Source organism: Anser brachyrhynchus, assembly GCF_964034855.1.
Source record: "Anser brachyrhynchus genome assembly, chromosome: 12".
In the NCBI taxonomy this organism is placed as follows: Eukaryota; Metazoa; Chordata; class Aves; order Anseriformes; family Anatidae; genus Anser; species Anser brachyrhynchus.
The window spans coordinates 10,712,309-10,733,099 of NC_137707.1; the positions used below are offsets into that span (position 1 = coordinate 10,712,309).

Here is a 20,791-nt window from a genome sequence, read left to right on the forward strand (position 1 = left end):
GCTCCGAGCTCCCACCGGCAGCAAGGAGCCCGGGGCGGGCAGGGGACCGCCCGCAGCCCTCCTCCCCGACCCCACCTGCGGACCTGGCGAGGTGCAGCGGTCCCCCTGCTGCAGGCGCACGAGCCGAAGTCCGGGCGAGCAGCGCTCCCGACCCGGAGAGACGCCGGCGCCTACAAACTCTACTTTGCCTCGCAGCCCCTCGGTGCCAGCGCGCAGCCGGAGCCCCGGGGGCGGGCGGCTCCGCGCAGCCCGCACCCCAACTTGCGGCCGCCCCGCACCGCCACCTGCCCTGCCCGGCGCCGCCCCGCAGCCACCGGGGGCTGAGGGGAGCTGGGGGCGTGGGGGGATCCCAGCGCGGCCCCGACGCAAGTTTGGGCACTTTCCCCAAGTGCCCCGGAGGGGCCGCCCCGCGCACCACTGACCTGCTCCGCGCAGCCTCCGCGCTGCTCTGCGCGGCTCGGCGGGGCGGGAGGAGGGCGCGGTGCGGGACGGCCCCCCCGGGGCTCCGGCAGCCGCCGCCCCCGCCCCGCCTCCGCCGCCCCCGGCCCCGGCCCCGCTGCGCACCTGCGGCCGCCCCTCGGCTCCTCAGCCCCGGCTGCGGGCGGAGCCGTGCCGCTGCCGCCGCCGCTCCGCAAGTTTGCGGCGTTCCGGGGCTGCCGTGCCTCCCCCGGCACCGCGCGGCCGCTGCAGGGAGGAGGAGGCGGCGGCGAGCAGGGGCGCGGGCGGCTCCCGGTGGAAAGTTGCCGGCCGGGGGCTGGTCCCGAGCTGGGAGCCGGGGACTCCCCTCCCCGGGCTGCATTGGGGTCGGGAGGCTCCGCGCTGCCGCGCTGTAGGCGCGGGCCGCCTGCCAGCCATCTCCTCCGCCGGGCTGCGGGTGGCAGCGCGGCTGGAAATGCGCCTGTTGTCGGAGCGGCCGGGAAGGTGGGCTGCCCCCCGGCACAGGCCCCGGGGGAGCGGCGGGGGCTGGGGCAGAGCTGCCGGCCGGTGTCCGCCAACAAAGGACCCGAGCGGATGCGCGGTGGCGGGGGCCAAGGTTCCTTGTCTGGGAGCGGGGATGTGAACTGGGTAGGGACTGCGCCGAAGGTGCCTCTTGCACTCTCTGCTGGCTATTTTCCATCTTAAAACGCCGAGACGCTTTCTCCTGCACGAGTGTGCAGCGGCGTAAACCGTCTAACGGCAGGACCAGGGTAAGGAAGTAATCCCCAAGGAGAGCCCCGGGCGTGCCTTGCTCTGGCTAGGTGTCACCAAGTGGCCCCGGGTGACCTCAGGCAAGGCCAGAGCAGAAGGCACCCCGCCAGGCCCCCAGTGACCTGGGCACGGCATTGGGACTGGCTGGCTCGCAGAGTCACCTCCGTTGCTCCATCCAGCACACCCACCAGCCATCCCCGATGAAACACTGCACATGGATGTGCACGTCCCGACGGACCTGTCCCCAACCCTCTGAACGGTTCCAGGTGTGCCGTATAAATCAGCTATGGCATTCGTCCTTTGTCTAGATTAGCAGGAATACATTACGCTTAGTCTGCTCCTGGCAATCAATTATTCCAACTAAGTAGGTGGTATTTATTAAAGTATTGATTAGGGACCCCATCCTGTAGGCTTTGCGCTTTGCTGAGGAATGGGACATTTGGCTGTGAGTTTTGAGATCAGACATTATGTAATTCTAGTGTAATAGACAAATAAAGCACACGTAGTACAGCTTTCTGGGGGAGATGCTTTCGTGCCACTTGGAGTTCAGAGGCGGAATAACACACGTTCCTTACACGAAAACCTTTCCTTGCGCTCCTGCTGTCACGTTCCTTGTGATGCAGGGCGCATAGGTTGTAACAGCAAAAATAAGTCTAACTGGGTGAGCGCACTGAGTTGCACACTAAATTTAAAGCATCCCCTGGTGTCTGTTGCCATGGCAGGTGACCTGGGAGAAGGCGGCACTCTGAGGACCAGCTCCGTGTCACATCACGCCGGGAAGCTCTCCTCCTGCATCAGCGGAGGCCGCTCTCGTGAGCAGGATGGGACGCTGCGTGCCTGGTTCAGGTCGTGCTGTGAGAAGGGCGACACCAGAGTGACCTTGAAACAGAGCCCGAGCGACAGGCCTGGCACTCGCCGTGGTGGCAGGGCGTGCTCTGCCCCTCGCCCCAAAGGATTCACACTTAGATTTCCTTCACTTTTGTCTCCCTTACTTGCAAAACATTCTTGGAAATTTGCTAATAAGGTATCTTAAAGCAGTGATTTCTGGGGTTTATTTTTGTATTTGAGAGGATTGATTTTTTTTCCTCTTTGTCTCTAATGGAACAGAAGGCAACATGAATCCCTTTTGTTTACTTCTTTGTTTCTGCCCTGACTGCCTAATAACACGAGCAGATACGTGCATGGCTCTGGATGTAGTCTGGTTTTAGTCAGAGGCTATTACAAAGTTAGGAGGAAGAGCACAAATCAAAAAGCCTTGGTTTGAGAGGAGAGAATGAAATAAGCGGGGGAAAAAAGATTAAAAATGTTTAGGTGTTTTGTTTAAGAAAAGGGTGTACTTGTTAAATGCATAGGCTACAACAATAAGAGCTTTTCATTCAGGTATTTACAGAAAATGAGGCTTCTTATTTGTTTTTGAGATTAAAACAAGTTAAAGCTAATGCAGTATTTACTGAAGGAAATAATTTCTGTTATTAGTTGTCCTGACTCATGCGCTTGGTGTGTAAAGAAACATCCCCGCATATGATGTTGGTGTTGTGGTTGTGCTCTAGTGATACTGGTAGCATGCTTGTAGTCAGGATTGTTGGCTACCTTGTATTATGAATTGTCACATAGAATCCTATGTATAATCCCACTTATTTTAAAATTGGAAGGAATCGTTAACCTTTGTTTAGTCATAAGCAAATGCAACTTCTATTTTCAGAATTCTTGCTGTGGAAGGATGTAGGGAAGAGTGAAATTAATTGTAAAGATGATTTTGGTGGTGTTTAGATGCATGTGAAATATTTCTGGTGGAAAAAAAATATTTATCTCAATGATTTGGAGCCTGATACTTATAGCAGTACTGTCTGAATGCTTTAGAAAAAGAGTATTTCCCCCATCCTGCCAATTATTTGCAAAAAGTCATAGGTTTTTTAAATATTATATATCATAGGAAAGTTCATCTTATATTGAGTCTTTATTCCTCTCTCAGAAAATAGCACAGAGAAAAATGAAGAGAACATATGGTGTCTTCTATCAGTCAGTCATCATTACTGCTTCTTCACACTATGTCATCACCCCACAAATAGCAAATGAGTGTGAATTTCTCCCTGCTGAAAGAGAAAGGAGAAAACTGGTTAGTGCAGCCAAGTAAAAAAAAAAAAAAATTAATAAATTTTACAATAACCATCAACTGGAAGATTGTATAAAATATTAACGACAATGTGAATGCAGAGGAAAAAAACCCTAAACTGTCAAACAATAGTATCAAACCTGCAAATGTTGAGCTGGAGCAGAACTCATGAATTTCTCTTGATTTGATAACCAAGCTTGAAATATTGATGGGACACAGTCTCTCTTGCCCATTCTTTATGAATGATTCTGTGCTATTTGAGGTGCTCAAATAGACAGTACTCAAATAAGAACTGCAAGGAATGTAATGTAATAGTTTGTCTCTGGGGCATCCATAAAATCCTGAATTTCCTTTTTAAGCAGACATCTAGGAAAAATATAATTTTATTTAATTCCCTGATGTTCCTATTACACTTCTAGTGTAAAGGTTGCAATTCAAATCCTTATCTGCAAAGCCTCGCTGCCATTCTTAAAGCCTCTTTCAAAGAAATATATGACAAAGCAGCTTTGGAAATAGCTGCCATAGGAACTTAATAAACCCCAACTGGAAACATCCATCCCAGCTTTGGAAAGGATATTTCAGAATCAACCTCCTCTAGAAGCAGTTGAGGATTATGGAAACAAACAAACAAACAAAACACCCATATACAGCTGGGAGAATGGGACGGTGCCAGCTGGGGTTTGTGGAAGAGGGAAAAGCGTAATGGTAAGTAATGCTAGGGATACAAGACAGCGGGATTAACTTTCGGTCCCTGAGAATAAAAGTGATTTTTCTGGGAGTCAGTCAAAAATAAGAAAATACAAAATATTTCCTTAGTTGTGTAGTACCTGAAAGACAGGAGTGGCAAGGTTTGTATGGCGAGGCAGTATCCTTATCAGACTAAGCAATATCAATTGGACTAGCGGTTGGGTACACAAAGAGTTCTTTGGGGACAAAATAAAAATCTCTGGAAGAAATCTGGAAACCTCAACAGGCAGAGTTGGAAGACATGCATGAGATCATATGGTTCATTCTTTGATAGCAGCAGCAAATTGTCCCCTAGAGACAGAGGACATCAGATAGTTCATGAAATATAGCCAAAAGGCCCAGAAGGAACAAGATGGTTTAGACAAGGAAGCCTGAGGTGCATTTGGTTTAGTCTAAGTGAAAGTAGCCAGACCCACCAGATCAAAATCCCCAAATCTTCCTCATAACTACTCCTCAGAAGCTCCATCGACAACCAGGCGTCAGAGCATTTGTTCAGTAGGTACGTAGCAGGCTGGTGCTGAGAGGGGTTGTTTCAGCAGGACACACACAGGTATGTCGGGACGCTCCCCGTGACAGCATATAAAGGCAGAAGGATCTCAAGTATTTGTCTGCTCCTGTGCTGTCCATCCCCGAAGAACGGTGATTGAGGTGAAGTAATTTCCTGTGGCCCATTGAGGGACTGGGCTGAGGGGTTGGTTCTGGAGGATAATGTCGCCCTCCAAGCCATAATTTGTTGTGAGCGACGTTCTAACTGTTATAACTTTGGGTCTCCACTATATTTATTCCAGTCCCATCCAGTTCTGGCACTTGGAGCTTGGGGCTCCTTAGGAATGACTTGTCTGTCCTGGATGTATTTGCTTTGTCATTTCCAGAGATAGTGAAAGTCAGGGACAGAATTTGTATGCACCTCCTTATCGTCTGTGTTTGGGCAAGAAATTGAACCCTGTTCTATCCGTATGGTGATGGACTTCGCTGTGCAAGCAGCCGGGATGACCCTGAGCATATTTTTTCAAGTGGATGAGTGGAATGAATCATACTGGAAAGATAAATCGAAGAAAAACATGCTTAATGCTGGCCGGCAAAAGTGATCCTCTGTGCCTAGTGGGATCCCTCTGTCACTGAGGAAAAGCCACCACTCTTCCATAGGTGACATGGACACGTTCCTTTTTAGGATGCAAGGGACGGGGGCAGATCTCTTGATACCTGGATTCAGCCTCTGGACTTTATGTGCTCTGTAGGGCTGTGGGGTGACTCAGCAGGGAGGGAACAGTGCAGGCGTGTAAGTCTGCTCCTGAAGTACTCATCTGAGAACCAGCCAAAGCAAAATAATTAGAGTGTAATAAGTAATGGTTTTCCTAGCCTCAAGTTAAGCTTTGCTCCTGCATCCCTTACCATAGACCTCTCTCTCTTCAGCCTGCCTTGCCTCCTGTTCCTACGCTTAGGGAAACCCCTCAGCCCCCGGCAGCGTGTCCCCATGCCATGCTTCCCATGCTCCTGCACCAGAAACACAAGTGCCTCTGCCCAGATTTCCCTAGCACCTCTTCTCTTGTCCTTTGTGGCCTCTTTCTTTTCTCTCTCATGCTACTATTGCTGCTTCTATTTTTTATTTTATTTTTTTACATATAATGTAAAGAATTGATTTTCCGTGTGGTTCATGCAGGGGGTTGGATCTGAAAGAAGCCAATATTTTTTGTTCTTCCTTCTACCATTCTTTTGCATCTGTCATGCTGTTTTCAATAAACAATTAAAATAAGTACAAGTATTGCAGCCAACCGGGATTTCACCTCGTCTGCTTGCTTGAATGTCTGTGGTGTGAAATGGGAATGTCTTGCTTTGGAGCTGTTACACGATGCACGGTTTCATTCTGTGACACTGCTCATGGTTTCTCCTGTACTTGCACCAGCTAAAAGAGGAGGAAAGCGGGGGGTAAAGGAGAAGCCGTAGATTTAGTTCAGGTTTTGCATCCCCTCATTGGCTGGGTTTTGTTTGCAAACCCAAGGGTGCTTGAGATTCAGGTCACTTCTCTCAATCCCCCTGCAGTGGTAGGCGTGTGTGTGAATGCATCAGAGAGGAGAGATAAATGACTCACGTTATGATCTATCTTTATTTCAAATAGTGCTCAGCAAAAGCGAGAGGGTGGCTTTTGTGTTGCAAAATCTTGTTGATTTATTTTCAGAGCCAGGCGTGGTTTGGGTAGAGGCACTCACCGTGCCTTAGCACCCAGAGGGTGAGGGCAGCACACACCTGCGATTTTACTTTTGCCAACTTTTCCGTGGAAAGCTAGTGGATCAATTTAGGGGAAAAAAAAAGTAAACTGTCTTTGGTCTGTAGTTTTTTTTTCCTGATTCTTCCCTCTCAGTTTTCATTTCTTAACAGGCATTGTCATCTTGTCTTGTTATAGGTAATAGAATCTGAAGGGTAAGAAGGCAAAAATCCCGACTATTGACATATGTGATTCAAACTAGCTCTTATTTCCTTTGTAAATGGGGGATTGTGGAATACTGTAGCAGATGTCTTGTCAACTGGGGAAAGTCTGCTGTTGTCCTTTAAAATCAGCTGCTGCCTAGGTGCACTGGCTTTCTTTAGAGCTAAAGCAGGGATGTTTCCAGAATCAGGCTTGCGATCTTTCCTGAATTTTGAATCACAAAAGCATCTCCAAGGTCACTTTCTGGAATACCTTTGGATTTTCATCACTTTTGGCCATCTGGTCTAGATGAGCAAGGTGATATCGATGAACTCCTTTGTGAACAACTATCCATATGACGAAGGGAAGAATGCCTTTAAATGTTGTGAAAAGGGGAGGCAGAAGCTCAGGGTTGAATCGGGATTTCAGTTTTATTTTCATCTGAGCAATGTAACCTTTCAAATTCACAAAGCATTGTCAGTTCTTATAATCCTTTATTAGGCTGCTTGGTTTTGATTTCTGTTTGTATTTTAACTATTTAGGGAAAAACAGCTTTTGGCATTCTTTAGTCCAAACACTGTCAACTGTGTTATTATAGGAATAAGGTAATAAGGTGAGTAAGAATTACTTATGTGAGCAAGATTTAATTTACCATGCAATTAGAAAACAACAACAACAAAAAGGAATATCTATATATTTTAATTCAAGCATTCTGTCCGTTCTGGAAATAAAGGAAGAGAGAACACAAGCTGCTGCATTTGTGTGATTGCACTAAAATAGCAGCTTGCGTTTACATTTTAACTTTCTATTATGAGGCTGCTGGCTGTATAGTTGGAAGCACACATTTAGGATGTGGTAAATACCTGTTTTTGTGGGCCCTGTGACGGTGACCCAAACAGCCAACACATAAACACATATCCCTTTGATACGAGTGCCAGCTTTTGGGGTGAAGACTTATGACACTGGGGATTTTGTTTTGACTTTGTAAGTGCCAGAAAATAAGAATATTCAGAAATACGAGATGCAAATAAGTTTTGCTCTGGCTCTCTGAGATCGATGCTCCTTGTACAGTGAAAGTAGTTGGCGACTCTTAATGTGACCCTGTTAATTCCACTCTGCATTGAATTTTTCCTTTATATCATCCAGGGCCAGATTCTGCCCTCACGTTTGTTTTGGATAGTTTCTTAGTATGCCAAATGTCTCATTAGTCTCCAAATGCGCTGTGGTGAAGCACGAAGCAATGTTTTATAGCAGGGCAGACTTGAAGCACCAACTGCAATGCAAATGCTCTCAGTCTTTTATCTAATTCATTCGCACTGGTCCCTAATAAAGGTGATCCCCTGCATGGCTTCCCCAAATACTGGCAGTGAAAACACAGCTGAGTACTAGAGATGCAAATGACCTTTGTATTTTAATAATTCATATTCTAGTTATGAAGCTGTACCCGAGGCCTGGAGGAGCTCCCCTCCTCCCGTTCCTTCCCCATAGTTTTTTGGAGAAACTGAATGAAGATCTGAGTCTAGGCTGTCAGCTGGCAAATCAAGCTGTTTCCTAATCAGCACAGCACTCAATTATTTGACCTTTTGCACCTTAAAGAAGCAGTGATACAGATCACTGATAGGAATTCAGTGATAATATGTCAACCCGTTTTTCATTAAGCTTGCCAGCTCTCATTGTAACCTCTCCTCTGCTGCTGTCAGAATACAGTAAACTTTGCTTGATCCCACAGGGTTCGTGAGGTTTATTTCATTACAGAGTGTATCTCCTAATGGAAACTAGGTAATAGTAATAGGAAGAACTAGCAAACAGGAGATTTTGTGTCAAAAGAGAATTCAATTTTAATTAATCTTTTCAGAGTAATTCAATTGAGTCTTCAGAAGCAACCAATTTCTGCTTTTCCCCACAGTTTCCTGCACTGATTCTGTGTATTTTAAATCTGCAGCTCAGTATTCTGGGAGTACATCTACATAGCAAGGAAGAGTTACATGTCAGACCACATCTTTGGAGATTTGCTTGTATACAAGGATTGGATCTTTTCATATTAGCAGGACTACTACATTGTGGTGGCAGAAGGAAGATCTTAGTGGTTTTTCCTTATCTCCTTCTCCCTCTCTCCCTCACACAATGTGTGTGTACATGTATATCTATGAGTATGCATATATATATATGAGTAAATTATACGTTCTTTAGCTTTGTATTGGGAAGAAGACTTTCCTCTTCTGACATTTAATATAAATGTGAGAGAGACGTTTTATTGTTGCTTTCTCTGCATCCATTTAGCAGTGCACGAAAGAATTATGTGTCAGCATGTAAGAGTGCGGTATATGTGTGTTTAGTCTCTGTCTATATCTACAGCCTACTGAGCCTGATGTAATAATTCATGCAGGGGTGACAGCCAGTTTAGAAATGATCCTCCTGAAAATGGAAAGAAAATACACAGAATATATAAACTGGTAGTGTTATCTCATTTTAGTTAGTTGTTCTCCACCCTCCTAACCATGGCTTTCTACATTTTTATTCTGGTCATCTTTTGGGCTGAAAAAATGATCTCTTGGAGTCATTCTGATTTTCCTGACATTGCTTGAAATTAAAGCACTTTTATTTCACAGACAATATTGTATTGTTTATGATGGGAATGCATGTCACCATGATGTGCTCTGCCTCCTCCCAGCCAGTGGGGTTCTTTCCTAAAGGATCGTGGGTGGAAGGTAGGTCAGGATTCACTTGCTTGAGGTGTAAAAGGCACAAAATCATGTAATCTCAGAGTAGTAGCTATTCATTGACACCCCCTTTGTGCACATATACCTAAGGGACTGCCATGAAAGCGAGGGGCTGATCAGCCAAGCGTGTGCAGGACAGCACAATCTGCTCGGGGGGAAACACGTGGCTCTGAGCAGGGAGCAGAGAACGTACCGTGCTCTCTCTCCCGCTCTCGTTCTTAGTGCAGCCTGTAACGGGCAATAAATTAACGTATTTGTTTTAACCTTAGGCAAGGAAGAGTGACATATATTGCTTATCTGGCAACACGGGGTGTCCGTATCATCTTTGACAGATGGGGAACATGCAAGCAAACAGAGACACCTTTGCAGAGTAGGAGCCCGATGAAAGGCGAGCAGTGCATCTCTGAAAGTGAGGGGAGCCTCGTGTTCTGGAGTTGGGCATTCAGTGCCCAATTTATTTTCCATTTAATTTTCACTTTAGTTTTAGTTAAAACTATTTTGATAACAGGATGCTTCTGGATTTGGGAGTTTAGCACAGGGAGGGGAGAACACTAAGGTTATGTCTTGCTGACTCTGTAAGTATTTATAATCTTGGTTTTGTTGTACAGTACAACTTGAATTTGGATGCAGTGCTTCCCTTCAATGCAGTAAGTAATACATCTAGCTGGAAAGCTTCAGTGGGATGGGGCAGGGCTAAAAAAGAGAAGCAAAGAGATGAAGGGAAGAGGGAAAAGAGAAAAATGGATCGATAGAAAAATGGAAAAAAATAGTAAAAGGGATAAGAGTAGTGAGTATGAATGAAGCAATCGGGTGTATGTTAGAAAAAAGAAGGGAAAACACAAAGTGACTTGAGGATAGCAAGGAATCTCATCCTTCCAATAAATTAGAGTCTCCAGGAGCCAAAACAAGAAATGGAGCAAGACTGTTGCCTTATGCCTGATCAATGGAAAGAGCTAGAACAAAAGCCTAGAAGTAGAAGTGAAGGGAAAAAAAAGGGGGAGTGCTTCTGAAGATACGTGCAACTGGTAACAGGAGGGAGGTGGTGCTGCTTTATACTGGGATGCAGAGATGCTGGTAGACCTGTCACTGGGGATTGTGATGGATAGAAATGCATGAACCTACCATGAGAACTCCCAGTTTGCTGAGAAATATTAAAAGAACTGTATTTGTATAGGACTATATATGAAAGAACTGTATTGCATTTATGGCTATTTATATAGGGGCTATTTATATATATGTATATATGGGCTATTTATTTGACATGCTGTAGAAATTTGCTTTTCATTAAGTGAAGAGAGAAAGTGAATCTGAGATAATAGTCTAATTTATAAAACAAAGGATCTTTTCTTTGGCATGCTTAATGAAGGAATTGTGCTCAAGCAGGGAAGGCAGCAGAAGGCAGCTGGAGCAAGCATCCGAGTGTGCCAGCCCCCGTGCCCAGCACAGGGTAACATTGGCTACTGGATCAGCAAATAGGCCTGGCAGCTACTGGCCTTTCTTCTGGGGCACTTCTGAAATCTCCTGTCTCACAGCTTGTGCCTACAGGAGTGGCTTTACCACCATGTGTTTTCCAAGAAGCACCTCGTACCGCTGCCCAGTACTGAGTTAGGTTTAGCGCTGTCTACACTGACAATATTTGTCGTCAGATAAATCCTCACCTTCTGCCTTCATATTTTTGTAAATTTACCTGCAGAGCAGGTTATAGGCAGGTGGGGCTGGGGATTGCATGGGGGAGTGAGAGGGGTGTGCTGAGGGGCCGTGGTAGAGAGCAAGGGTCTGGAGTCATCACCTTTGTCTGGACAAAGAGCTGTGTCTCTTGGAAAGCAAAACAGATCAATGAGGGCGAGGATCATGTACTCAGCTGCTTTAATTCTTGTGGGAATATTGGGACTGAGAAAAACTGGAGTAGAAGTATAAAAACTCAGAAAAGTAGGTGGATGGTTCTTGACAAGTGTGCTTAGAAAATAGGATAGGCAGTAAAGAACCCAAAGGAAAAATCCAGCTGTTCAGACCTCTCTATGCCAGGCTGCAAATACAAACCCTTTTTTCTTGAATGGAAATGAAGGAGTATTAGAAAAATCTGTTTAGATTTTATGCTGTTGTTATGGTATGGCTGGCATTTCATTGGCTACCTGCTAAGTAGCAATGTCTAGTTACAGCATACTTTTTATTTCCTTCTTTTTTTTTTTTTTTCATTTGTGTGTGTGTAATTTAAGCCATTCAAAGATCTAGAAGTGACAATTAAGGTAATAATTAAGAGAAATAATAATTAAAACATTTAAAAAGAATAGGAGCTGTGCAGTCCATGCACTCTGTGCTGGCAATAAGTGAGGTGGTGATGGTTCAGGCACTAGTATCACTGAAACCTATCACCATGCCAACCTCGTCAGCCATTTTGCTGTAGAGCTCTTCCAAAAGTGACAGTGGGAAATAGGAGCATTTTTTTTTAACGTGTTTGGGTTTTGTTTGTTTATTTGTTACTTTTGCTAGTCTCCAGAAGAGCAGCAGTTACGTACTCAAGCAGTCCAGGACAGAAGCCTAGCCAGGCGGCGCCCATCACCACCGCGTCTTTAGCACTGGGAGCAGAAGGTGGGCCTTGCTCCTCTGGGTCCTGTGCACAAGGCACAGCAGGGGTGTGGTGGTGGCACGGGGCCTTGGGGCCCTGCTGCACGAGCAGCACACCGTGTCCTCACCCCCACCCTCACTATTGTCACTGTGGCCAGCAGCGCTGCATGAGGGCCAGCTCGGGCTCAGCCACCAGGGAGCAGCTCCCCCACTGGAACAAGGAGAGCCAAAGCTCCTGTTGTAAAAGCAAACAAGGAAAGAAAGCGGTATGAACTCAGACCTACATGATCTTGTATTTTGGAAAGTCCAAAGGGATTGTAAAGCTGCTGAGAAAAAGGTTCAGTCCGGCTTTGTGTCTTTTCACTGTGCAAGTGGCCTTCAAAGGACGTTTCAAATGGAAATGTCTTTGCTGCTACTTGGTAATTGCTGTACCTTACCCCACACGGCATTCATATCTGTGCAGTGTTTTACTGAAAATTTGGCAAAACACAGTTTTTTGGCTGACATAATGCAGCCCCACATGTGTTGTGTAGGGGAACTGTGGCTCTGGGAGGGGATGCAGGGCCAGGAGCTTGGTGCTGGCTGGATCCCTGAGGCAACTGCTCCCAGTCTCCGGTTTGGGGGCTGGCATTGGGAGCCAGCTGCTGTTGTCTGCTTGACATGGGAAATAACCGAACCCAGTCCACCCAGTAAGTTACTGGCTCATTTTGAGTCTGGAGAGAAAACACAGCCTTCTGAGCTGCTGCCGCATGCAGGGGGTGGAGAGGGGCGCGCTGGAAGATGGGTTGTAGCTGCTGTTAATGGTGCGATTTGCCTGCCAGCCGAGGGGGTTATTAAAAGCTTCCGTGTTTTATGTTTTCTCTGCCCATATCTGTATTTTACTAAAATGTGACATGTGAAATGTAGATTAGGATAGATCAAAACCAGCCAGTTCTGGGAGCGTTGACTTAGATGTGGATGCCTGAATTTTTTCAAGCTTTAGGATACCTTCCTGAACAAAGGAAAGCTGCCCAGCCAGCAGAGAAAGTTAAACACAAGGGAGAAATAATTTCTTTGTTCATCTGCTGCCAAATGACAGACACTTAACAAAGCGTGCATCTAAACAAACATCTTCACTATTTTTCCAGCCATTTATTAGAGCTGTCGCTCTCAAGACTGGTTATGTTCGGAAGGACAGGTACGCCAAATTCCTTGGTAAAAAACACAGGGACTTTGGGGTTTGAAATTATTCATTTTATCTCTCTCTGTGCCCTGCTGTGTCCCCTTCTCACCCCGCAGCCTGCCCCTTTCCCCTGCCTGTGCGTCTACCCTCATCTCCCCATCCCCACATTCCTGGCCAGGCAGGGGGAGCAGCACCTCCCCCCCTACACTGCGTGCCAGCGGCTCTGCGTATGAACAGGTAGATAAAGAGCCTGGTTGGAAAGGATACACACACCACAATGGTCAGCAATACCGAAGGTACGCCATAAATTGACTGTCTTAGATAAAAGTAGCTGCAGCATGTTCAGATGGCTGCATCCTGTGCTGAGTGGGACCCAGCAAACCAGAATTAACTGCTCTGAAGTTAGCAGATGCTCAAGATCTGCATCGGCATAGTCACAGCTGGAACTGGGCTGTCTAAGAGGCCTGAAGCGAGGGCGTACAGCTCCTGTTGGGCTGAGTGCAGCTGGAGCAGCCCGGGAGCACCGGGGCTGGGGCGCCGTTTCACTCCTCCGTAGTTTTTAATAACTCTGGCTTTTAGCACTTCCACTTATTATTGCAGTGGCTGACAGGGGACCTACAGGAAAATCCAGCTTTATTGAAACTGAAAAGGTCAGTTTTGTTGAGCGTTTCCATGGTGAAAATAATAAATTAAATATATTCAGACTTTTCAGGCTATTCAGATCTGCGAGTGGGGCTGACCAAGATTTTCCTGCGAGCTATTTGAATAGTATCTTGTTGCACAGCTTTTATGACTGAGGTGGGGTTTTCTTCAGTCAGAAATAAGATCTTTTTCTTTGTTAAGCCAGATTCTTCAGCCGCTGCAGTGCTGTCAACGGGAAAAACACAACGAGGAAGGCAGCAGGGAAGGCAGCCTTTCCATGTAACCATTTCTGTTTCACTGCTAAGGCCGGGATTTGCTTCCCCTTCCGTTCTGCATGCAGACTCCCATTGCCTGACCTGGTAATAGGTGTTTTGAGTAAATATTCCTTCATTTGCCTCAGGCAAATGCCACTCAGACTCGTCCATCTCCTGCTGGTGTCAGTGAGGTCTTTGCTTTGTGTTTGCTGAGGGTTGGATTAGTCCATAATGGAGTGTGTTTTATTAGGACTCAGGCTGATGCTGGTTGATTCCTGAGGTAAGCTTTCTCTCATTTCTTGAGCATTGGGTGGTGTTTGCAGCTGCTGTGAACTCAGTAAGGACAGATATGGGCACTGTTCTCTAGGGCACTGGACCTTGAAGCTGCCCTCCTTCTGTCTGCAGCACAAGCCAGCAGAGAATTACTGCCCCAGCAAATGCATGCTGGAGCCAGAGAGACTGTGCCCGTGCCTCCTTGCATGAATTCTGGCATGGAGCAGCTAGCTCATTTCTTGTTCGGTGTTTGTAATAGAGGCCCAGTCCTGATCTATGAATTTTCAAATAATTTCTCATCAGTATCACGTACTTTATATATTTCTTTTCCTCTCTGCTTGTTACTGAAGTGCCATAGGCATGAAAGTGAGGTCTTCCCTTTTTAAGAGTTCATCCTTTCCTACCACTCACTGCTAATTAGTTCTTTCTTCCCGTAATTTTAATAAAACTCTCTCAGTCCCAGGGATGGTGGTATCTACTACTGGGTTCCTCAGCTCCTGCGGCATACAGCACTAGTGCTGTGGGAGCCTTTTTGCATAATCACATAAAAGGGTGTCCTATAACCTCCCCAGCAGTTGTGTTGATGTCGGAATATGTGTGAATTATTTAAAAGGTGTAGAAGGGAGATCTCACTGCAAAGGGGAACCTCTGCTCCACAGTTAGGTGGCAGTCCCTATCCCTGCATCTGATGGCCGTACAGTCAGGGCTGCAACGTGCTGATCCTGCTTGTATTTTGGCAAATGCTGTCCTTACTGGCCTTGCAGGTGAGCTACAGACCTGCTCCCCTTCCAGCCCAGGCTGGCACAGGCTGAGCTCGGCCCCAGTTTGTGCAGCAGGACCCTGAGGATGCAGTTGTCGTGTTAATTCAACACCGGCCTGGGTTTTATGATCTTGGATCTGTGCCCTTCACTGCCTCCTACCCCAGACTACTTTTTATCACGTCGTCTTCTGCTCACGTTGCTGCTCACCCCTGCACGACCTTTTTGCCACTTCTCTCAGAATCACAAGAAGCTGGGAATGGCTGAGTCTCCTATTTTACTTGCAAGACACAACTGTATGTAAATTGAGGGAATTAACTTTGGTTGTTGTTTTTTTCTTTCTTTCTCTCTCTTTTTTTTTTCCCCCACAGTAGACTGCAGTATGTATAATATCGTAATCCTTGTATAATATCCTCACAGTTTTTATAGCTCCCAGTTTTCCTATATCCTTATACCTGGCAGTTTCTGCATGCGATACCATCCACCATATGGCAGCATGGAGCTGGCAGGAGGCTTTGCAGTGCGCCTTGCCTCACCTGCCTTTCCATCCTCCACCAGATCTGGTGGTTCATCCAGAGAACTCACTGGTGAGTTTTTCCCACGTTGCACATGCATTAAATACTCATAGCTTTTAGCTGTTATCGCTGACTTCAGAGGCATTCTTCAGCCTGGACAGCTCAGACCTGTTTCATTTGGCATTCATTGCAGCATGAATTGAAGACTGAGGAACTGGAAAACAAGTAGATTGCAGACTTTTCTTATCCACTACCACGTTGAGTTTAGACTCACCCTGTGCTGTATATACATGTACTTGCTTACTCACTCATGGTGGTTTGGTTGTTTACTTCTCAGCACCGACAGTTTTTCTATTAAAATCTGCAGAAGTTTTATTTTTAAAAACAGATAAGCACCCGCAAGTTGGTATATGTGGCTTGGTATACATGGCTTTGTTCTTTTCCATTTCCCAGTGACACAAGTTTAAACGTAGCCAGCAAACTCAGAATAGAAAAGACCAAACATTTTTGTGATCAAAACGAAGACCCAGCAGTCGCTGTTTTAGTCTCAGTTTCTCAGGGAATATGGTGAACTCTGCAAAATTATTCATTTACTACACAAATGAAATAAAACAGGTCCTTGCCCCTTTCTCCCACAGCATAAATCCAATCCACTGTAACATAATATTACTGTGATGTATAGTATTGTAGGAAGCGGTTACGGAGATGGAAAGAAGGAAGAAATGCCCAAGAATGTTACTACCAATCATTATGTACTTTACAGCTGAACTGAAGGACCTACTTTTACTCAGTAAGTTTACATGCTCATACGAAAGACAACACAGGCCAATACAGAGATGAAAGGAGAGGAATTATCCCTACTGCAAGGGTAAAGAAATGAGGAACAGGGACTGTGATGAAGCTGCTCAGATGATGTGAGGAATCCATGGCAGAGCTGGAGCTCAATGCAGAGTCCCACTGCAGAAGCATCTTATCTGGAAGATCTTCCTTCCTCTTATTAATAATAATGTTTCAAATAAGATTTTATGTACGTTTAAATTTAATAACTCACCCTTCAGGAAGAGCTCAGTCCTGCTAGGTACTACATCCAATTTGGGTTGGCTTAGATCTGTCAGGAACTGAGGATGCTCCTCTTTTCCTGAATCAAGCCCTTAGTGAAGCTGATGCTATTGACAGATTACCATTTACAGCTCTTTATTGCTTACTGTAGGTTTATTGCAACCTCCTTCCCTGCTTAGTTCTCCTTCCCTCACTCAGAGCAAACATAATGTACAGCCCATGTAAATATAAAACATTAAGCAATTACTGGGTTATTTCAAATGCAGTGCTAATAGTACATCATTTCTGAAAACCACAGCTTCAAATGTAGGGCATGCTGTACCAGTCATCTCATACGATGCTCACTGGAAAGTGAGCTCAGCCATTACCGTTCTATCACTGAATTATTACTCACTCACCCCAGGAAACAAAGGGGAGTCCCTGAGGTTAATGTGGTTAGTAAAGCAATTTGAGGAAGCTGAGCTCATATCTGCTTACACAGTGTACTGAAGATATTTAAACAGCAGACTTCAATCTCCTGCTCTTTTCTGTCAACTCTTACATCACTGTCTTTCTTTTGTAATGACTGCAAGTGTTCTGCTGAAATAAGAAATGGTGAATTTGAGGATTTGCTATGTTCAGAGTCCCTAAGGCAAATTGCCTGGCACCAGCTTTAAGAGACGAGACATGGGTTCCTTGCTGAAAATGAAGACCCTCGGATTTGTTTGGCTTTTGTGCCCCAAATCCTCCTCAGTCCTGTCCTGCTCAGCCCTGGGTGAGTCCTGGAAGAGACCTGGGTGCTACCAACGGGGAAGAATGGCAGGGGTGCTGCCAGGGTCTGCGTCTTGGGTTCTCTGTGTCTGGGCAAACGGGAAGGAAATGTTCCTGCCCTCCTTAGGACAGGAATATTGCCCCAGCCGTGTTGGTAGAGAGGGTCCTCAGTGGAAGGCGGGCCCTTAGTGCCGTCAGTCTTTGATGCAAAGAACCTCTCCAGAATGTTCTTTCAGGCAATAGCATCCCCACATCTCTGTCGCTGGCCCCATGAGCTGACGTGGAAATGATGGGGCATTGAAGGAAGATGTGACGTCAACCTGCATCTGGTTAGTGCTGGGACAGAGCCACCTCTGAGAGGCAGGGAGGTGCAGTGCTTTGGCCTTGCTCCCTCTGCAATACATACAGCATATCTGAGGGTGTTAAATTTTTTAATAAGTGCCAAAGGCACATTGGTAGGGCAGACTCAGAGAAGTTTGTGCTGCCTGTGTTATGCCTGTTTGGTGGGTAAACAGCAGAATGAATCTCTGGAGCTGTCAATCCAGTGCCTCCACCAGCACTGAAGTCCCTGAAAAAGATGCTTTTAAAGAAAGCTACAGATGCATTTTGCTTCGTTGGAATAGAGAGATGAAAAAAGTTAGGATGTGCTCAAAAATCCTACTTGCTGCTATTTATAGGCTTCTTCACTCCCCCAAATAATCCGTCTTCTGAATTTCATTTGGCGAAACATTAAAATCCCCGCGTTGTGGGATCTCGCTGTGCAGCAGGCTCGGTGTGACTCACAGACAACACCACACTGACCTCTGCAAATTTCTGTGCCCTGCACTAATTATTTCTGGTTTAATAGATCTTGTTTTGAATGGAAATGTCATCGTTTCCAGGCAGAGGCAGGTCCTCCGTGGGCCGCGAAGGCTGGGGCTGTGCTGTGGGCCCTGGGCCTGGCCTTTGCGGGAAGGCCCGTCCGGCACCATGCGCCCCAGCTGCGGATGGCAGCTCTGCTTTTTTCTTCAGCTGTGATAAATGAGTTTTTACTGATGGATTTTTGGCTGGCCTTTTCCAGACACTTGGCTCACAGCTCAGCTAGTTGTCATAGCAGTAATGGGACTGCCCATGATCCCGATAAGGGGTCGGCTGGCTGACGGATTATCTTGCCCTTTTGCTTTTTTTGCTTCGTGAAAAATGCACTTCTTATGTTTTCTTGAAAATAAGTGATCTGTGATTCCAATTTGGGATGCTTGGTATTTGGATGCTTATATGGGAAGGGTTGGTGTGCTAGAACGAGATGCAAATGACGGGACTGGGGTGTGATTTCAGTCTTTGAACCTCGTTAAATTTGGAGTGTTAGAGGGTACCTCTGGTTCAGTGTCCGTATTTAATTTGTGCATGTGTAGGAATAAGCAGTGCTCACTTATCTCTGCATCATTTACCAATTACATAAACGGCATCTATAATTATGTTTCATTTATTTAGGTTTTCTCTTGTGGGATTTCCTTGAGGACAGAGACTGAGACAGAATTAAAAGTATATGGCTAGGTTAGCAGCAAGGCGTTATCCCAGTCTGGCTGTGGCTGGATGTGATTTCCATTTGATTTCAGTGTGTGAGGGCAGTAGCTGCAGTCTAATTCTTTATGGACATGATAAAAGTCTTCTAAGCTGAACATTAATTGACAGGCGGTTTGGGTGGCCCCAGTAATAATCTGTAGCAGGGCTGAGGCTTGTTTGTTTGTGGGGAAATAACTGAACCTGGGACATGGTGAGGAAGTCTCCACAAGCTGTGCTTGTAATGCACTTGTCTTGTGAACGGACAAATGTTTCCAGTGTCAAGCTTGCGCTTTTGTTAAATTCAGAATTTCAATGCATTTAAGAAGCACTGATCAATAGTTCTTCACATCTTTCTCTCTTTCTGATGTACAGAATTTGCTGATCACGGATGAGAGGCGCAGCTGTGAGTAACAGGCCTGCAATTCAGTCCTCTGGGAGATGCTGGCCTGGTTTGGTAAAATGAGTATTTTTTGGAAGAAAAAAAATTTCTGATAGAAACCTTAAGAAGCTGCAAAAATAAATGTTTTCAGATCAGAACTGGAGAAAATTTAAATGTTTTCAGTTTTACCATAAAAAGGTGGACTTCTTTCAGGAGGAGGAAAACCCCCCACATTTCTGCCATCTCTTGTTCTGTAACTCACCCCTCAAACATCCCCCACAGAAATTCCCCAAGGCATTCATAAAAGAAAATTAGATGGAAAAATTCCAAGCAACCTTGTTATTTACAAAGAGAATTTTTATCAGCTCTCAGTTTGCAGAAGAAAATCTCATTCCTCCAGAAGAAGCAACCTAGACATAACTCTTTTAATGAATTTCAACCACGAGCATCACTTTGTGATTTATTGGTCAAACTCTAGTCAAGACTCAGATATTGATAGTACTGCAAACAGAGGCGAGATTGGCAGATAACTTTTCTCACATTTTGCAGAAGAAATGACAAATCCTTAGAATTTATTATCCTTAAATAACTTGCCATAGTCCAAGGCTACCCTCTGCACTTAGCCAAAGCTCATGGTGACTTAGAATAATTTCACTGAGTTCACAATTTAATCTGAGAGCTGGGACTGAGCCATGTACCAGTGTACGAATATTAAGCATCCCACAAAGCTTTTTGAGACTTTGAGCAAGTTTTATTTGGCATTTTGTGTATAGTAGAGATATCCGGACTAACAGCTTGCTAGGAGGGTCTTGAATTTGTGTTTCCAAAACCCCAGGGACTGCCGCAGTCATGAGATAAGTTGCTATTTGCTTTCTCCCAGTATCTCTTATGTCAGAGATATTTGGATTTGCTCCCCTCTGAAAGTGGCAGAACCACTGGTCTACCCTGACAGGCTCTTGGGGCCACTAAATAGTTAATTATGCAGTCAATAGCACAAATGGAGAAAAAAGGCACTGCTGGGAGTTCTCCCAGCCAGGAGAGCCTGGGCACCTCCCTGTGGCATCACCATCCAAATGCTGATAGGAGTCAGCATGGACTTCTCTGCCTTGTCCAGAAATGCCTGGCACCAAGATGCTACTCAGCAAATATGTCAATGAAATAGATAAATTCTCACTTTTGGGGAAGGTGGGGGGAAGTTGATTAATTGATGTTTTCTGACAAAACGTATTTTGCCAGAAAATCCCTGCCCAGTTCTAATTAGAATGCTGTATCTGGCCTGCTTGTTTTAGGCTTATAACTCTGTTTGGAGATCAGATGGTGAATTTTTACCACTGAGAGCAATTTCCTAAAAATCTGTTTAGTATTCTGGCAGTTTGCAAGATGGGAAAAAAAATCTAAAAAATGCTTAGGGGCAAATTTTCTGCTTGGTGCACAGGGAGTTGTAATGCAATAATTGCAGCTGGGTGGGTAACTCACTGCACTGGAAATTTACTCCATAATATCTTGAGATTATAAGGCAAGGTGGTTTTCTACGTAAACTTTAGTTTCTTTGCCTCTTTGGATATCAACTTTGCAACTAAGAGGAAGTTGGCAAAATTTTAATGCAAAGAGAGGGGGAACGTGCACTATTGCTTAATCAAAAGCGGCTGAAATAGCTAAGGTAGATTTCTGCTGGTTGGCAACGTTACCATTTCTTAAAATTCATGTGGTAATTGAATCT

General features: G+C 45.4%; 1 long non-coding RNA gene across 4 annotated transcripts in view; it reads right to left on the reverse strand.

Annotated features, from left to right (window-relative positions):
• Nucleotides 1-13,477, reverse strand: part of LOC308176691 — a 30,472-nt gene extending 16,995 nt beyond the window's left edge. For 2 of the 4 annotated variants that reach the window (XR_013938499.1, XR_013938500.1), the window contains exon 1: nt 84-416. This is a non-coding gene — a long non-coding RNA (uncharacterized lncRNA). The other 2 variants (XR_013938497.1, XR_013938498.1) reach the window with 2 other exon arrangements.
• Between the last annotated feature and the right edge of the window lie 7,314 nt (nt 13,478-20,791).